General features: G+C 45.0%; 1 protein-coding gene across 9 annotated transcripts in view; it reads right to left on the reverse strand.

The window, feature by feature from the left end:
* The window catches only part of HIC2 (HIC ZBTB transcriptional repressor 2), a 72,272-nt gene extending 55,644 nt beyond the window's left edge, over window positions 1-16,628 (reverse strand). For 3 of the 9 annotated variants that reach the window (XM_079322643.1, XM_079322645.1, XM_079322650.1), the window contains exon 1: window positions 16,300-16,628. The gene's annotated coding sequence lies outside the window, so the exon portion shown is untranslated. Of the gene's footprint in view, window positions 1-9,375; window positions 13,159-14,520; window positions 16,269-16,299 lie in introns of those variants that run through there. The other 6 variants (XM_079322644.1, XM_079322641.1, XM_079322639.1 and 3 more) reach the window with 3 other exon arrangements.
* Between the last annotated feature and the right edge of the window lie 416 nt (window positions 16,629-17,044).

A 17,044-nucleotide genomic window follows, 5' to 3' on the forward strand; every position in this document is an offset into this window, starting at 1 on the left:
ACTGCTGCACTTTCATTTACAAAGCAAGGACACAGTTTTCCCTCTCAAAGACTGCCATTTAGGATCACTATGACATTGAATAAAGTCTTGGCAGTCCTCTGGGGCACAGGGTGAAGGTTGATTGCTGTTGGAAGTTTCTCTAAGCAAGCCACATTTAAATACCATGTTTTGCAAAAGGGCCATATTGCCTTGCCTGTGAATTCAGGTTCCTTTACCAGTTTAAAATCTGGGTCAAAGCAATTTGCTTACATTTGGAGTCCTTTTCCAAAATTAATGGTGCGTGGTATTTGGAGTTGCAGATACAAGACAACCGGATACTCTGCTATTATCTGCTCTGCATCATGCATCTACCATCTACAGTTTTCCTGCTAAGCTTTGTTCACATGGACAGCCCACTCCTGCAGCAGTTGCACACTCAGCATCCTAATGATATTATTCTTGGCCATCCTGTTAAACTCACAGTGTAAGGTAGATGCACAGGAGTGAGCCCTGATGGATTCTCAGCAGTTTTTAGATGGCTCCAGATTACAGCATGGGTGGAAGTTTTCATAAGCAGTGATGAAGTTCAGAGCTTTTCTATTCAAATAGGATGTTGACTACTGCTGTCTCTATCTCTTTCACTTCTGTGGTGATAATTAGATTACCCAAATGTACTGGGCTCACAGCTACATCAGACCACTTGGAAGATCCAGTTAGTGCTGCATACAGCTGTCAAATTGCTTAGCTAAATTTCACACAGGGATCATACACAACAACTGTGACAGTTGATGTTTGTTTCACTTACCATTCAAGGAGGTACTTTTGGATTACTAATTTCTTGTATGACTTGGGTACTGGCTGGTTTAGAGATTATTTTGTTGTGTCCTGACAGGCAGTTGTTAGCTGGACCCTAAGCCCTCAGCACACACATTTAAATCTCTCTGATCTGGAAATCTGGGTGGTGTATCTGCTCGGGAGTCCCACCCAGAATAAGGATCTGCCCATGTTTATTTCAGTGCTTCTTGAAAGAAGAAAGACAGAAAGGAAGGGAATAAGAAAGAAGCCCAAAACCACAACACAAATTTGCCACTTAAGCTTACTGACAGAACTGACCTGCAAAGTACAAACAGTAACAGAGAATTATGATATTCACACTTTCTCATAGAAGTCCTTCAGGTATAATATATAATGTTTCCTTAATACAAACCACTTCGGAGTAAAGTAACAATCAATGAATTACATTAAAATACAATAAAAATACTGGGTTTAGGATAAAAATGTGGTTCTGACCTATGGGCTTGTAAAGAAGTCAGCAGAGCCTTACTCCTCTTGTAGGTAAATTCTGAAGTTTCCTCCCCTTGTTCACAAGCCAGGCGGAATAAAAATATCCACCTACACTAAACCAAAGGGAGCCACTCATAACCCAGACACAACCACAACAGACATTCTCGACAGTCCTTGGCTTAATAGAACACTACTTTGTGGTTATACCCACCACTAGGATTTCATCTTGCAAGTTCTAGCACGTTTAATTTATTCCAGGTCATACATCAAACATAATATTAAAATTTAAGATGGCATTTGAGATTGAGACTTTCTTTTGCAGTTCGAGTAGAGAGAACACAGCTGGGGACTGTGGGTGCACAAGCATATTAATACATAAACACAAACCTGCAGCCATCACTCAAGAAAAACAATTGGTCTTTAAGAGGGGAAAAAAGTTGTAAAAAGAATCAATTCCATTAAATAGCTCTATAAATCAATTCCACCAAAAATCAATGGGAAGCTGCATCCACCATGTGCCAAGTAACTCCCACACATCAGGTGCAACTGTCCGTGACAGCGGCCACGCAGCAGCTCTGCCTGCTGGGAATTCAGGCAGCCAAGGGCTGAAGCAAGAACCCCAGCACTGCCCATGCTGTTCTCCTGAGACCCCCATCATTGCCCATGCTGTTCTCCTGAGACCCCCACCATTGCCCATGCTGTCCTCCTGAGACCCCCATCATTGCCCACACTGGTTTCCTGAGAGCCCCAGCACCGTCCACGCTGCTCTCCTGAGAGCCCTGGCACTGTCCACGCTGCTCTCCTGAGAGCCCCAGCACTGCCCACTCTCCCCTACTGAGAGCCCCAGCACTGCCCACTCTCCCCTCCTGAGAGCCCCAGCACTGCCCACTCTCCCCTCCTGAGAGCCCAGCACTGCCCACTCTCCCCTCCTGAGAGCCCCAGCACTGCCCACGCTGCTCTCCTGAGAGCCCCAGCACTGCCCACTCTCCCCTACTGAGAGCCCCAGCACTGCCCACTCTCCCCTACTGAGAGCCCAGCACTGCCCACTCTCCCCTCCTGAGAGCCCCAGCACTGCCCACGCTGCTCTCCTGCTCCTGCCATGGCACCTTAGCCCTGCTCGCTCAGGGGGTGCTGCAGCCAAGGTCTCTGGGAAAGCAACTGCTCCCTGCCAAGGCCTGCATGTCTGTTCATGGAGCCCATGCTGGAAGCAGCCCTGCACCCACAGGAGCCATGTAGCTTCACATCCAGACACTGTGGTGGCTATGCCACCTAAAAATCAGTGGAGGAAAGCTCATGTTTCTTGTTAGAGCCAGGCATCTTACATGGCCAGGTCTGAAATGAAGTGTAACTTAAGGATTTTCCAGCAGGTTTTGTGCCACATCAAGCATCCCCAAAGGAGAGCTGACTTAGGCATAGATGTGGGGAAGGTGGGAGGGGAACATTAAGGATGTGGGGCCTATGAGCCAGCAACATGCAGTAAGTCACATACTGCTTAAACAAATTACTTGTTTAAGCATGAGTTCAGGAGTTCCACACCGTGTCAGTCTTGCTAGTTCAGTGACTGCCCCAGTGACTGTGCCAGGCCACTGCCCTCTCACTTTCAAAGTGCAGTTGCATTTTCACATTTATAGGTGGTGGGTGCCCCTTCAATGACCGGAGAAACCCTTGGGGCTTTCATTTTGTGCTGGCAGCTCTCAAATGACTTTAGAAACAAAACCCCTGGGGCTTTTGTTCTGTGTGGCAGAGCAGAGAGGGCATGGAAGATTCTGGCTTTGTTAAAACCTGTAGAAAAATTCATGTCCTGTGTCTTCCCCTTCATGTGCTTCACATGTGCTGTCATGTCTCTGGGCCATTAGAGACACACTGTTTAAGAAATTGAGATGGAGCATTTTTGTAGTAGAAAAACTTGATGAGTTGGCCTCTACTATTCAGCATTAAGTACCAAAACCCATTTTTTTCCTGTTGTAACTGAATGTCAAGTGTAACTTGACAGCTACTGCACACAGAAGCACTCATATCTGGTATTACACATATGTATTTTAAACAGAGAAAGAATGCATATATGTGTATAACAAATAATCAACAATTCAATGAGAGGGCTCAGGACTGTCCCTGGCAGGGAATGAAACTATCTACTGCATCTCTCCAAGACTCTGTGACCCAGTTGAAGGAGGAATCTGATCTCCAAATTGCATCTTTTATATTAGCAATCAGCACCCTCAGCTTACTGATTTCAGTGGGATTTGAGAACATTTGATATCAAACCTTCCATCAGTCACAAGCTTCCCCCTCAATGTAAGGACATGCAGTTCTGAAAAGCAAGACTTTGACATGGGCTGGAAGTTTGATGTCAAGAGTAAGTGGGAACTGTACAATCGTGGCTTTAATCTAACCACTGGTATTTGGCAAGACAAAGCAGCAATGCATTGAAATCTGTCTCTTTTGAATTATTCCTTAAAACTCTATCATATGACTCTTCTGCTCAAGAAGAATTAATCAAATATTTAAAAGTATACCAAAGGAAGCTGAAGTACTGTCAATAGAACAGCCAGATTTTCCTGCAATTAACAGTGCAAGTTCCTCATTTTCCCTGTTCCTAAATGCATCTTCAATGTTACTTCATTTACTGGGATTTCAGTTTCATACCACTCAAGACAAACATATTTTTGGTAAGTGGAGTTGAAATATTATAATAAGGAAGGGTGTTTGCAGAGAGTTTTGAAACCCAGATCCTGTTCTAAAGAGTGTCCATGCACAGATACTTGCATGCAGTACTGCAACTATTGCAACTATTTGGTGGTTCTCTGAAGTTCTGTAGTACCTTAGAGTTAAGAAATTACTGTTGTATTTATGAAGGACAGTCCAAAGCATGGTGTAAAATTTGTGGAAAAAAAGAAAACAGAGAGGAGTAAACACAGCCCAGGAAACAAGGAGTTTACAGTGATATACAGCAAATATGTAGGAATGGTTGGAAATAGCAAGTATGTGCACATCTAGGGTAGAAGAAGAAAATAATCACACAAGTTAGATAACCAAAGCATAAATTGCAATAAGCAGATGCTATGGACTTGAAGCCAGCATAGAGATCTGAAGTGTCAACTTGCATTTAAAGACTATCATAGGTAAAATCATAAGCCAAATAGCACAATAGGCAAATAAAATGAATTGAAACATTAAGCTATGAAAATTGACTCAGAGAGAGGATTGTAAGGATCTTTTATTTTTAAATCCTGTTCCTGAACTCTTTTATACTTAAGAAAAAAAAAAAATCTTAAATCCCATTTCCTGCCAGTATAAGGCTAAAATGTTAACACCATATTTCATAACTGTTAACATGAAACAGGATTATTGTGCTGACTTGTTCTTGAAGAGCAAATACACTCTAAAAACTAGATTAGGAAGGAGGTAGATTTCTTTCTGACAAATCTGCTGACAAGAAGCAGAACGGACATAACATATTTTTCTCAATGACTTCTGGGGATGAACAAAATTTAAAAGTCTGTTGTCTTCAGTAGCATTGATATACTCTTCCAGTTGGACTTTTTTTGTTCAGTTATTCACTGTAGAGACTGACTTACTATGAATAATTGTGCTTTTCTTTCCTACTTCAGATGAAGTGCTTACACTCTTTTCAATGAAAGCAAAAGAAATGCCTTGTTAACCCTTAGTTTAAAAATCTTATGAAGGAGATCCAATGACCAATCAGAAGGAATAACTTTTAATACCAGCCAGGGAACTGCCTCCTAAGAAAAATAAAGATTCAAACCCCTATACTCAAGCAGACTTTCCAGCCAGAGCCTTCTCTGACACTGCAGTCTATCTGGGACTTCCCTGTGTCAAAGCCTTTTACACTTTGAGAGCACTTAGGCAGCGAGTGTGTGACACATCCAGCGAGACTCGTAATGTCTTGCCTGTTTTCTCTTGAGCCTCTGAACTGTGACCTCAAAGCAAATGAATCTGAGAAGAAAATACATTAATCAGGCATTCACTCAGCCAGGCTCTGGGTTTTTAAAGCAGGGATCTGAATCAGCTATATTGCCTCCCACTTCTTTCCTGATACAATTAGTCAGCATCTGCCCCAGCAGCCAACCCGCTGCCTCTCAGAGGGGGGGACAAGCAGCTGCAACTCCCCTGCCCCCTGCTACTTCCTAGGAGGCTGCAGAACCGTGGAGAACAGCTTGGGAATTCTGTCTGGTGAAGGTTAGCATCCCTTCCCTGCACTCAGGGGAATGAGAGGAGCTGAGAACAGCTACCACTTACAGCCTCTTTGATTCCCTGCTCCAGCCCAAGTGCAGGTTCAGACGTGTCCCAGCCACACCTCTCCCACCTTGGGCCAAGGCCATGCCAGCTCCACACACCTGTTGGAGGCTTCCCCACATTTTAAGGGAATCCCCAGAAGGGGATTTGCAGGTGCTCCACTCTCTTCAAAGAGCACAGGCAACCAATCAACCTGGGAAATTGGACCCATAGCATTCAATGTGGCCCTCTGACCTTTTTCAAAATGTTCTCAGCCCACCAGGCTGGTAGAACTGAACTTCACAGCTAAGTGTTTTGAAAGAAGTGTGTGCTTTTAAAATCCAGTTGAATTTTTGCTAGGGGAACTTTACAAAGGCTTCATTAGTGTATCCACAGGAGTTTTGCAATTTTGGGTTACAGGTGATTACAGCAAATAAACAGGCGTGCAAGTCAGGGTCAGAAGCAGGCTTCTACTTAGAGCCTGCCTCACCAGGCACTTGGAAAATAAATAAACCCCCCAAACAGTTCTGTTTTATCCAACAGCTTTAAGGCTCCAGTCCCACTCCTAGGGCTGGATTGTGCAAGCTTTACTCCAGCAGTCACACTGAGTTCAAGCAAAGTGCCTGAGTAAGCGTTTGCAGAATCTGACCCCCCCAGCCAGTTATCTATACAGCACCTATTTGGGCCTTGCATTGCAAGCTCTTTAGCTGGGGACATGGTCTGGAAGTATATTGTCAGCTGCAATGGGCTTTATCTCCATTTATAGCATTAAATCTAATTTTTGGTGCCAAGTGCAGCATTAGCCTTACAATGACATCTATTAAAGACATTTTCTCCTGAAGACTGTGATCTGATCAACAACCAGTTTGCACTGTTCATATTTTTATTTTATTACAAAACCACCATGTTCATACTACCTTTCCACTTCTCTAATTTGAAGCATTTTCTCAAAATACAGTACAACAGGCACTGAATTACAGAAATCCCACACTCTGGCATGACACTGACTTCACCTGAGATGCTGCCATCCTTCCTTCCCTAAAGATTTGCAAAATAGGGAACTTAAAAATAAAGCAACAAACTTGACTGATTAGTCTCCAGTAATGTGTAACTTTAGCAGAGGCAGACTTGTTTTCTTTGTGCCATCAGAAGCATTCTTGATGGGTACCCAGCCCCTTCTCCCCAGCCAAGACACAGAGGCAGCAGAGAACAGCAGCCTGGCACAGCATGGAGCAGTTCTTATGGGGAAAAAAGTTGCAAGTTCCCCCGAAATGCTGCATCCTGCATGCCTAAAGGGACAGCTGCCACCTTCTCACTTACAAAAATGTGACCCCAGCCAGTCAATCTACAGCACTAATGCTGTCAGATACCCTCCCACTCACCACTTTTGATGGTCAAAGCCATTGAAATGCAGTGGCTTCTCCTCCACCTCAAAAGGGGATGTGCTTTGCTTTTGCTCCAGGAAGTTTTAGGGAGGTGCTCTGGGTTTTTCAGTTTTTGGTGAGGGTACAACCCAAGCTGTTTTAGATAAACACAGAGGTAGCAGGAGTCCCTGTGTAATCACAGAGGAAGCGAGCACAAATAGGTAAATGTTCTGAATATTGGCAGCCTAGATGTACATGGAAACTTGCCTGAATTCACCTGGACTCTCTTCCCCTTTCTTGTCCAACCAGTTAAAGGATAGGGAACATCCCAGGCCTCTGGCATATGGTATTAGATGCTCTGGGCATTAGGTAGAAAACTGCTAAGTCTTTTGAAATGGAACAGTTGGTGTCATGTAGTCCAGGTCCCATTTCATATCAACTCTCAAAATTTGGAAAGGAGAGGGAGGTTTTATTTATTACAAGTTAAACAGAGAAGCTGAGATGCTTAATCAGTCATTTGCATCTAAGGGGAGTTGAAGCTGGTTTGTTGGGCTGTGGCCATGGCTTCTGTTCCGTTAAGGAAGAACTCTTCTGCAGCTTTCAGAAAGCCATAAAAACATCTCAGAAAAGGTTAGATGAATATGCCAGAGACACAACTGTAAGTCACAGATTACACAGAATACTTATAAAAGTATTTTGAGACCTTTGAAAGAATGTATTTTCTGGATAGGCAAATATTTTAACTCCATACTAAAATGATCAATGTTTCAGCAGGACCCGTAAAATGTATTTTCCCTCCCTGATTGTCCTCTGTGGTTAGTTACACCTCCATACATGATTTCAAGTACTACAGCTCTATCAAAAGTACTCGTTTTCTCTGCATTTGGTTCTAGTTATAAGACTGAATTACTAGTGCAGCATTCATATTGAAATCCTCTTACACAATTAACAGGGTGAAATACTGGACAATAGCAGCTACTATTGTTATTTTCTGTTCATTAAATGCTAATGGAAATTCAGCCCTTCTTCCAAATACCATGGCCTTACACAGGGAAAGGTGAAGAGGTACAGACACATGAAATTATTTTTCCAGATTAAAACAACATATCAGGGGCAAACAAATTCTCATACTTAACTCTGTTTTAGCCACCAAAATATAGATTATCACAATGAAGCTGATGATCCTCTCTCCACACTCAGGACACTTTTTCCCTCACTCAGGAGCTGAGGAATATCAATACAACAATTAAACCCATCACCTCACAAGCAGCAACCAGAAACTGGGAGACCCAGCCTGACTGGAATAAACCAGCTGACTACAGCTGCTAAAAAGAGGTCCACACTTGGGCAAATACTCAAGACATTCCTTCTCCAAGGCACCACCCATAATAACAGGCCAACAGTCTCAAACACCTCTGCATTTGGATGGATATGCAGAACCGCATACATTACACTGCTTTTCTTGGAGTTCATTTAAGAATGCTGCCAGCTTGTAAACAGCAGTCAGTTTTGCTGCCAACACAATTTCTACCTAGAGCAAACGGAAGTGCTTTTCCAAGAATTTCCAAGACTGTTGCGTCACGCCGTGCGCTGGCATTGCACCATGCAACCCGGGAGGGAGGACACAAAAATCCAAGCTGCTGCTTGTTGCATCCTGAAGGGGATTATTTAGAGGTTTTTTCTTATTTTCAGGAAGAGATTGACAGTGCAGAACAGTCCTTCCAAAAACTCCCAGTGCTCACTGCAGGGGAATATAGTCTCATTAATGCTTCCAGTGCTGCAGCAAAAAGAGACTAATTTTTATAGCTGGTGTGTTTCCATTTTCATTACAATTCTGAAAGCCTTATTTGATAAGGTAAGTGGAGACTAAGAAATGTAGCATTTCTGAACGACTAGAGAGAGACTAGAGAGACTTCTCTAGCCTCCCTCCCCCATCGTGGGTTTTCCATAATCCTAAAGCTCTAGTCCTTTGGCAACTTTACCATTTTGAAGCTTTATTAGAATTATGTGTATGATGACAGCATTTACAAGCTGTTGCTAAGGTCAGGGTCCCATTATGCAAACTTTAAAATATGATGAGCATTTATAAGATAAATACACAAAACAAAACAAGGACATTGTATTCTCCATACTTTAAAGATGAAGAAAACTGAAGTTGCTTAACTTCCTTCATGACCATAGTATGGAAAGTTTAAATCAGGGATGGAAGCAGAGTTCCTTGGACCACAAGCTCACCCAGAAGAATTAAATGTGGGCAAATATTTAACCACTGCATCAATTCATAAAAGCCAGTGCTTATAACCAAGTTTTCTGGGTAAAACTTTTCAAGTCATAATTTACATTACTTTTAAAAAACACTCAGCCAAACATCACTCTGCTGACATCTGAAGAATTTCAAGACAACTCTTGCTGTCATGCCAAAATTCCCATTATTGAGCATTCTGGTACTATAGTTCTGGCTATGTAAACTTCATAGCTGTGCACATAAATTTATAATTTTAGGATTCCTTACCATCTACAACTTTGGTAGATATTTTTCCTGCCTTGAGGACATCCATGTTTTTCTTTGAAGACTGGACATAATCATGTCACTAAAATATCACATTATCAAAGAACATTTGAGTTGCCTAGAAAAGAACAAAGAGCGTTTTTCAAGGACTTGAGGAGTTTGATGCAAAAAGTTCCACACGAGGACTGTTCTGGATACTTTATAAGGGTAAACAGAAACTAGGAATAACAAAGCATCTTACCCTTCCAAGGGTAGGGGAAATAACATTACACACAAACAGCACAAATTTAAGTCTCACTGTACACTCATCATTTCAAACCTTCTTTTAAACAAGTCTTGTTTTTAAAAAGCATTCTTCAATTTTATGTCTTTCCTAGTGAAGTTTTGAAGAAAATTTGTGCTTCCACAGAAGAAGCCACTACTTTACTGCTTCATCCACTCTGGGCAGTTCACTAACCCTTTGCACCAGGAGTCTCTTGCAAAGGGACAGAGAGGCTGTTTTTTCAGTTTAGTTCAATAACCACTTCTTTCAGACTGCAGAAAACAACTAAAATTTGAGGAGGGGCAGAAGGGCAGGACTTCCCTCCAAATGAAAACTAGGTGTTAGAAACTAGTATCTGCTAGTTCCAAACTCAAAAAAGAGCAGCAAAACTAGAAAATAAACAGTTCACTTTTGCTCAAAGAACACTTCCTTTGCTTTGCATTTAAATTTGAGCTGAATAAAAATCACAGAATAAGTCACACAGGAAGGGACCTCAGGAGGTCATCAGAAAGTATTATGATAAGAAGGTATTTTGATAAGAAAGTATTATACAAGTATTTTTATTTAACACTTGAAAATCTACAGGTTTAACATTTAATTGAATTAATGCTATATAAGAAGTTTCTTGAGTCACTTCTCAGAAACAATAAGATAGTAAATTAATTTTGTTTCTGATTTACATGTTGAATCACAGTCTGAATGTGTTAACCCTGTCCTTCTGCTTAACATGTAATTTATTTTAAAGTTATTTTAGTTACACATCAACATGTTTTAATAAGTACAGACCAGCAAGATCCAGTCTTTCTGCTGGAGAAAAACTACACATAAACAAGCAAGCTTTAAAATAAGGTTTTTTGTTGGCTGATTTCCATTCTCAGTTAAAACTGGCAATGCAAATTTCTCTATTCTGTTCTTTATTGAAAAAGAAAAAAAATTTCCAAACTGTCAAACTGGCTGGTGGCATCTTGACAGCAGATGGAAATGCAGTAAGTACAGTTCTACATGGCAGTGCCTTTATGTGACTCCTAGAAAACTGAATCCCTTCACTGAATGGGTCTTTATACAACAGGAAATGAGCACACATTTAGGGGAAGGAATCTGCTGCACACCCCTGTCCTCTTAAACGGGCCCAGGAATGACGGGGACCAGCGCAGCATGAAGAGCAGCCAGGTTGTTTGCCATGAGGCCTCTCCCCAGTCACTCCATCGTGTATCTCTTTTTACACTCATGGCAAAGGACTGATTTGAAGGCAATTTTATCTTGCACAGTGTTTGGTTCAGTGGGGGAAGGGAGTGGATAGGGCAAACTGATACATTATGGAGAGCCATCCCCTCTTCCTTTACCCAGGGGACTGAAGGACAGCAAATGCCTCAGGCCAGCATACTGACATGAAATGTTTCCTGCCTCCCGTCCAGAACCTGGGCGAGGACAGCATTGACACATTTTTCCATCCAGTATCTAAAGCTGGAAGAACAAGAGGGGGTTGTTCCTAGCTCCTGCACAGATCTCTCAGAACACCTAGCAACAGAAGCAAGAAGTTCGCCGTTTTCAGGGATGCTTTTATTGGGAGAGTTCCCTGATGACTGTTTTGAGCAGGAAAGCAATCCCTGCACTTCTTTAAACTCTTCCTACTGTCAGCTGAAGACTGAGACCCTTCCTCTCCCAGTTAGCTCTCAGTGCATGTCTTCTGACACTTCCTGCAGGACAGTTCAGTTTGTCTTTTCTCTGTTAGAGAGAGTTAAGTGAAGGAAGCTTCCTACAATGGTCCATTTCCAAATGCCTGCTTGAGGTTTTCAGTTTAAAAGATCACTCTCTAGCCCCTTCAAATCTGCAGGGTGCACATCCGAAAATGTGATATAATACATATGTAATCCTGGATAAACTACATTCCCCACCCCTTTCCATTAAGTAAAATCAGTAACTAGAATCCCTGTTTAGGATTTGTGATTACAAGGATCACCCTCCGCCCTGCCCTGGTCAAACAATACGGGCTCTAGGAAAGCATGAGAGCCATCATTTCAATAACGCAAAACCCTGTTGCTTCCACTCCAGAACAGCTGACTTGAAGTACATGCTAGGCTGTGCTTATTAACAAAATGAGAAATCTGATACATAGAAAGAAAACACTATGTGAGGATTAATCCTGGATTGCAGTTTGTGGCCAGCACTGGGCTGTCATCCAAACACGGATGAAAAAGAACAGAATTTCTCCCACCTGTCACTTACAGCAGGTAGATCTATTGCTGTCTTGTAACCTCCTCCTTTACAGCTATTGTAACAACTCATTTTGTACTAGCTTAAAATTCAGGATTGACCTCACTGTTTCATTTCTTCCTTGTTTTGTGGGAGGCAGCACTGGAGGGTGAATTTTCTTTCCAGGAATTACAAACAAGCATGAGTAACTTGCAAGTTTGGACAGCTAGTACAATACACGTATGCTTCAAGGAAAGAAACCCAGCTTAAAACCAGCATCCTACTGCAATCTAGAGATGCTTACTGAACAAGAAAATACAACTCTCAGGAAAGTCTTTTTAACATTGTCCTGCTGCTTTTGAGAGAAGTAAGCACACTGTCACTGAATATTGCAAGAGAGCTGAACAAACCAATGCAGTTTCTTTGCCAATGAGCTATGGCACAGCAGAGTGAAATCTCTACTGCCATGCATTGTCCTTACTCCCGATAGTATAGCAAGACAAAAATCAACATAAGAAGGCCTAATGGCTCAGTCACTGGTGTTCAGTCCACACTGAACCAAAGAAGTCATCTTTGTTTTCTTTAAATATATTCTCCTGCTTATGGTTGGGTTGACACTCTGTTGTTGCAATGCCACAGCTGAGCCCTGTTAATTTTTCTCCAAGCCCAGCAGGGAAGGCATGTCCACTGATGCTGAAATGGTCCCTTCCCATTGAGCTTTGCCTGTCACAATACAGCCAATATAATGGCTATGTCACAAATGTGATTCTGCTTTCTTCCACTCCAACACCACATTTGTTGCAGCACTGAAACGTCGCTTTGTGGCAACGTTCTTCCCTGGCTTTTGGCAGAAGCTGCAGTGCTGTCTGTACACTTTATCAGTCAGATTTGGTTAGGGTATGGGAAACTTGGTTTTCTGTAGAGAAAACATGGCAACCTCTTCCTACCAATGCCTCTGGCTGTCAAGCTGCGATATGTTCATCAGACTGGATGACAGGGTTAAATGCTGCAGTCAGCACAATCAGGACTTCTGATAGGAAGGCAAATGCACCTCGGTTTTCAAACATCATCCCATTTCCCTACATCTATCATCAAAGAAGGCAGCAGGAGTTCAAAGAACAGCCACCTACTATTTTCTGCAAGGTCACAGGAATGCACAACATACAGTTTATGTTTGGCAGCTCTTAATTACTATGGGCTGTAAAGATGCTAGAAAACGACAACTCTCATTGCAAGATCTGCTGTTCACAACTTCAAATTTCATGCTGTGACCACCAGTTTTGGGCTGTGGTAGCTGTTTTAGAGGATTTTAATCCATTACACAGCCAAACTGTTTAGCATTAGCTTGTTTTCTACTTATTTTAAGAACTAATCAAAATAAATTGAACATGTGAACATGTACCCTTCTGGAACAAGGCCTCTCACCTTCTCTTTCTCTCCTCTCCCCCTCCACCCCTTGTCACACATCAGCTTCTGCCAAACAATTCAGCACTGACACTACAGCACATCACGTGATACCAAGTGCTTCAAGCATCTTGCAATACTTATTGCTATCTACACATCCATAAGTCATTCCACCCAGAAACGTATGTGAATACTAACGTGAGTTGTTTCCTTATGCATTAGAGATTTAGAGCTCTCACAGATCCTTGGAAGAAGCTTTTTCCCCCAAATACTGAAAAATCATCTCTTTTATGTGTGTGTCTCATCTGCATTTCGCATAGATTAGGAAGCATGACATGAGGAAAACTCTCCCATTCCTCCTGCTTACGCTCCTGTGGCCACGCAAGTCTGTCGTGATTAAGCAATGGATTTTAGATGTCAAAGAACAAGGCACTTACACGGGGTGCCCTTAGCCATGTTAGAATGGAAAGTAACAAATGTAAGAGGTTGCTTATTCTTAATGCTGATCTCCTCCAGAGCTAAAATGATATGTCAGTAGCAGGTGGCAAGTTTGAAGACCCCCTCCCCTCCTCTATTTTTTTTTTAAATAAATATAACAAAGGGCAGACAGATTTGACCTAATGGGTCAACCATCAAAAGTTAAACTGATTTAAATAATTAGACCTAGAATGTCAGGCACCACTGCAAATAATTGCTCCTAATGCTTTTAGGATTAGATTGCTAATGAAAAGGCGCAAAAAGGAGGCCATTTGCAGTTGTGGAAATAAGTCAATTTTCTTTCCATATGTCATTTTCCCCATGTAGATTTGCTCTGAAATCCTGAGGAGTCATTTACAGCTTTCTCTTCAGAGCTGCTGTAATATATACAATAGTACTGATTAATAAAAAATAGCAATAAGTCATCTTGAAACATTAGTTGTTTATACACTGCATTTATCAAGCATAGCAAACATCTGCTCATAATTCTGACATTTTCCAATGAAAGTGACTATTGCATATTGTTTTCCCCCTTAATTTCTGGAAAAACATGGGAGCTATTCAAATATAAACGGCATTCCGCAACAAATTTAAACCAGTTTTGGTCAAAGGACAGTTCATTAGCAGAATGTAATTCTGATGCTCTTAACTGGTTTCTGGCTGCTCTCTCAGATTTATTCTAACAGCTAAGTAATACCCTGAGTGATTTCTGTAACCGTCTGCTAAAACACTGGGTTCCATATATAATTCATTAATTCTGTGTAAAGGTTGATATACCCCCACCCCACTCGCAAATTCTAACGCCAAATTACCCGTCTGTGGAAGCGCCCAGGCCATCCAAGTTCTCAAAGGTTGCGGATTTCGGGGTAGAAGGATTCGAGTGGCCAGCCCCCGTGTGTACACACGCGTTCCGGGGCGGCGGCGGGGCCGGGCGCGGTGTCCGGCGGCCGCGGAGCCCCCGGGAGGAGCGCGGCTGGCGGCCCCGATAACGGGGGGCGCGCCGAGAGCCGCCCGCTGCCGCCGTGCCCACTTCCACCTGGGACCCGGCCAAGCAGAAGTCAATAATTGACTTCCCCGCCGGCTCTCGCCCCGTACCAAAGGGGCCGGGCGCGGGCTGGGCGCTGCGGGCACCGCGGGGCTCCCCGGGCCGCGCACCGCGCAGGGGGCCGGCACGCAGCCTCCCCCGCCCCCACTCCCCCCGCCGGCTTTGCTTTGCTTTTAAATGCAACCAGAAAAACACAAAAAGCCCGGCTCCCCCCGCCGCCGAGCTGGCACCGGCAGCGGCGCGCCGGGAGATGCACAGCCCGGTCCGGCTCCGCGGCGCCGTGCCCCCGAGACCGGGCAGCGACCAGCCCGCCCAGTTCCCTCAATTGCGACGTCGAGCGCATCGGCAACAATATTGCCAGCCTAGCCGTACAAATTTTTTCTTCTTTTTTTTTTTTTTTTTTTTTTTTTTTTTTTAAACCGAGTGGACAGCTCTAGGCTGGCTAACGCGGCCAGGGAACGTGCATTTCCTGCGGGGCACAAAGCCGGCGGGCAGGGTCCAGGGAGCCCCTGGCCGCGGGAGGGTGCGCGATCCTGCTCCGTCCATTGCGTCCGAGACGGGGCCGTAACAAAAGCCAGAGACCCGCAGCGACGGGCAGAGCGAGCGGAGCCGGCGGGTCCTTCCCTCCACGATCCCGAGCGGCCGAGGGGGGCGGCGGGGAAGGGGGGAGCCAGGGCAAAAGTTCACAGCGGTCCCGGTAGAGCAGGGGGTGCTCAGTGGGGCTGGGGCCGGCGCTGGGGTTGGGGGATGCCGGCCTGGCTCGTCGCCTCGCAGCCCGGCGGATGGACCGCGGGGGGCGGGAAGGAGGCGATGCAAGTCCCGGGAGCGCCTTTCCTGCCCTCTCCTCCACAATGCGGCCAGATCCCCGGCACAAACACGCCCCCCGGCACCCCGGGGTTCCGCTCCCTCCTTTCGGGAAAAAATCAAATCAAATAAAATACAATACGGCTCACTAGGAGGGACGAGTGGGGATGGGGAGCAGGCGGCTGCTCGGGGCTGCCTGCGCGCCCCGCCGCTCAGCCCCACGCCGGCCGGCCCCGGCGGGCAGCAGCTGCGGCCCCCCGCCCCGACCCCGCTGCCGCCGGGGAAGGGGCAGCGCGCACCCGCGCGCACACACAAATGGTACGGAAGGAGGGGAAAGTTTCCAGCCGCTTCAACCAAATAACCAACATTTGCAAGCTCCAGACAGGCACGGTGGCCAGCACACCGATGCACGCCCCGGCCCCCAAAGCAACGGGGCAGCGTGCCCGGAGAGCGAGGGGAGGGGGCCCGGGGCACCGAGAGAGGGGAGCAAGAGCAGAGAAACCCTCTCGGGTTTTTTCAATGGAAGTACGGCCGGTGCCGGGCACGGCTGGATGCAGGGCAGGGAACAAGGGGACACCGCCGCCACCCCGGCGACTCTCCCGAGCGGACCCGTGCAGATGGGCAAATCACCAGGGCTGCGAATAAAGAGCGGGGGAGCGGGGCTGGGCTGCACCGCGGAGCCCGGCAGCGCCCGGCCGCCCCGCGGGACCCGCGCCCCCGCCCGCGCCCCGCGCCGCGTTACCTTCTTATTGCATCTGGAGCAGCAGCTTTTCTTCCCCTTCCCCTCTCCTCCTCTCCCTCTCCTGTCCTCTTGGTTTATACCAGCCTGTTCCTCATCTCACAGCCTTCCTCCCAGCGCCATCTTGCAAGCTTGTGACGTTGGGAGCCGCTCACCCCTGACCCACATTTGAATAGAAGCCAAAATGAAAAAAAGAAGAGGAGAGAGCGAGGGAGAGAGGAGAGAAAGAGGGAAAAGAAGAAGAAAGAGCGGAATAAGGAGAGGCAGGGAAAGCAGAAGCTAAGCAAGTGCTGTGCCAGTGTGGAACAGCATCGGCTCCGCTCTCTTGCCAGCTAGTTTAGTAATAAGCAATTTCCTGCTTTTGCAATAAATGTTGCAGCGGCGGGGCTGGGAAAGGGACAGGGATCTGAGTAATTCCCACCGAGGAATCAGGGCTTCCCCCACCCCGAGCCGCCCCCCCTTCCCTGCCACCCACACCCCGAAACCCAGCCCGGAGCCTGACCACTGCCTCCCGGCAACCCAAATACTGCTGCTCCCTACCAGGTTTTGAGCAATGAAAAAGACATTTATTATTATTTCTCCCATCACTGATGAGCTCTTAAGCGTGTGTTAAGACAAATTATATAGATTATAGCTTGTACATGGATTGGAATCTGAAATTAGTTTTATACATAAATTTAGGAAACATCACATATAGCACTATTTGCATATTAGCTTTTTGTCATTCATATCTATATGTTAAGGGCTG

The sequence above is a fragment of the Erithacus rubecula genome (genome assembly GCF_903797595.1).
Source record: "Erithacus rubecula genome assembly, chromosome: 19".
NCBI classification, from domain to species: domain Eukaryota; kingdom Metazoa; phylum Chordata; class Aves; order Passeriformes; family Muscicapidae; genus Erithacus; species Erithacus rubecula.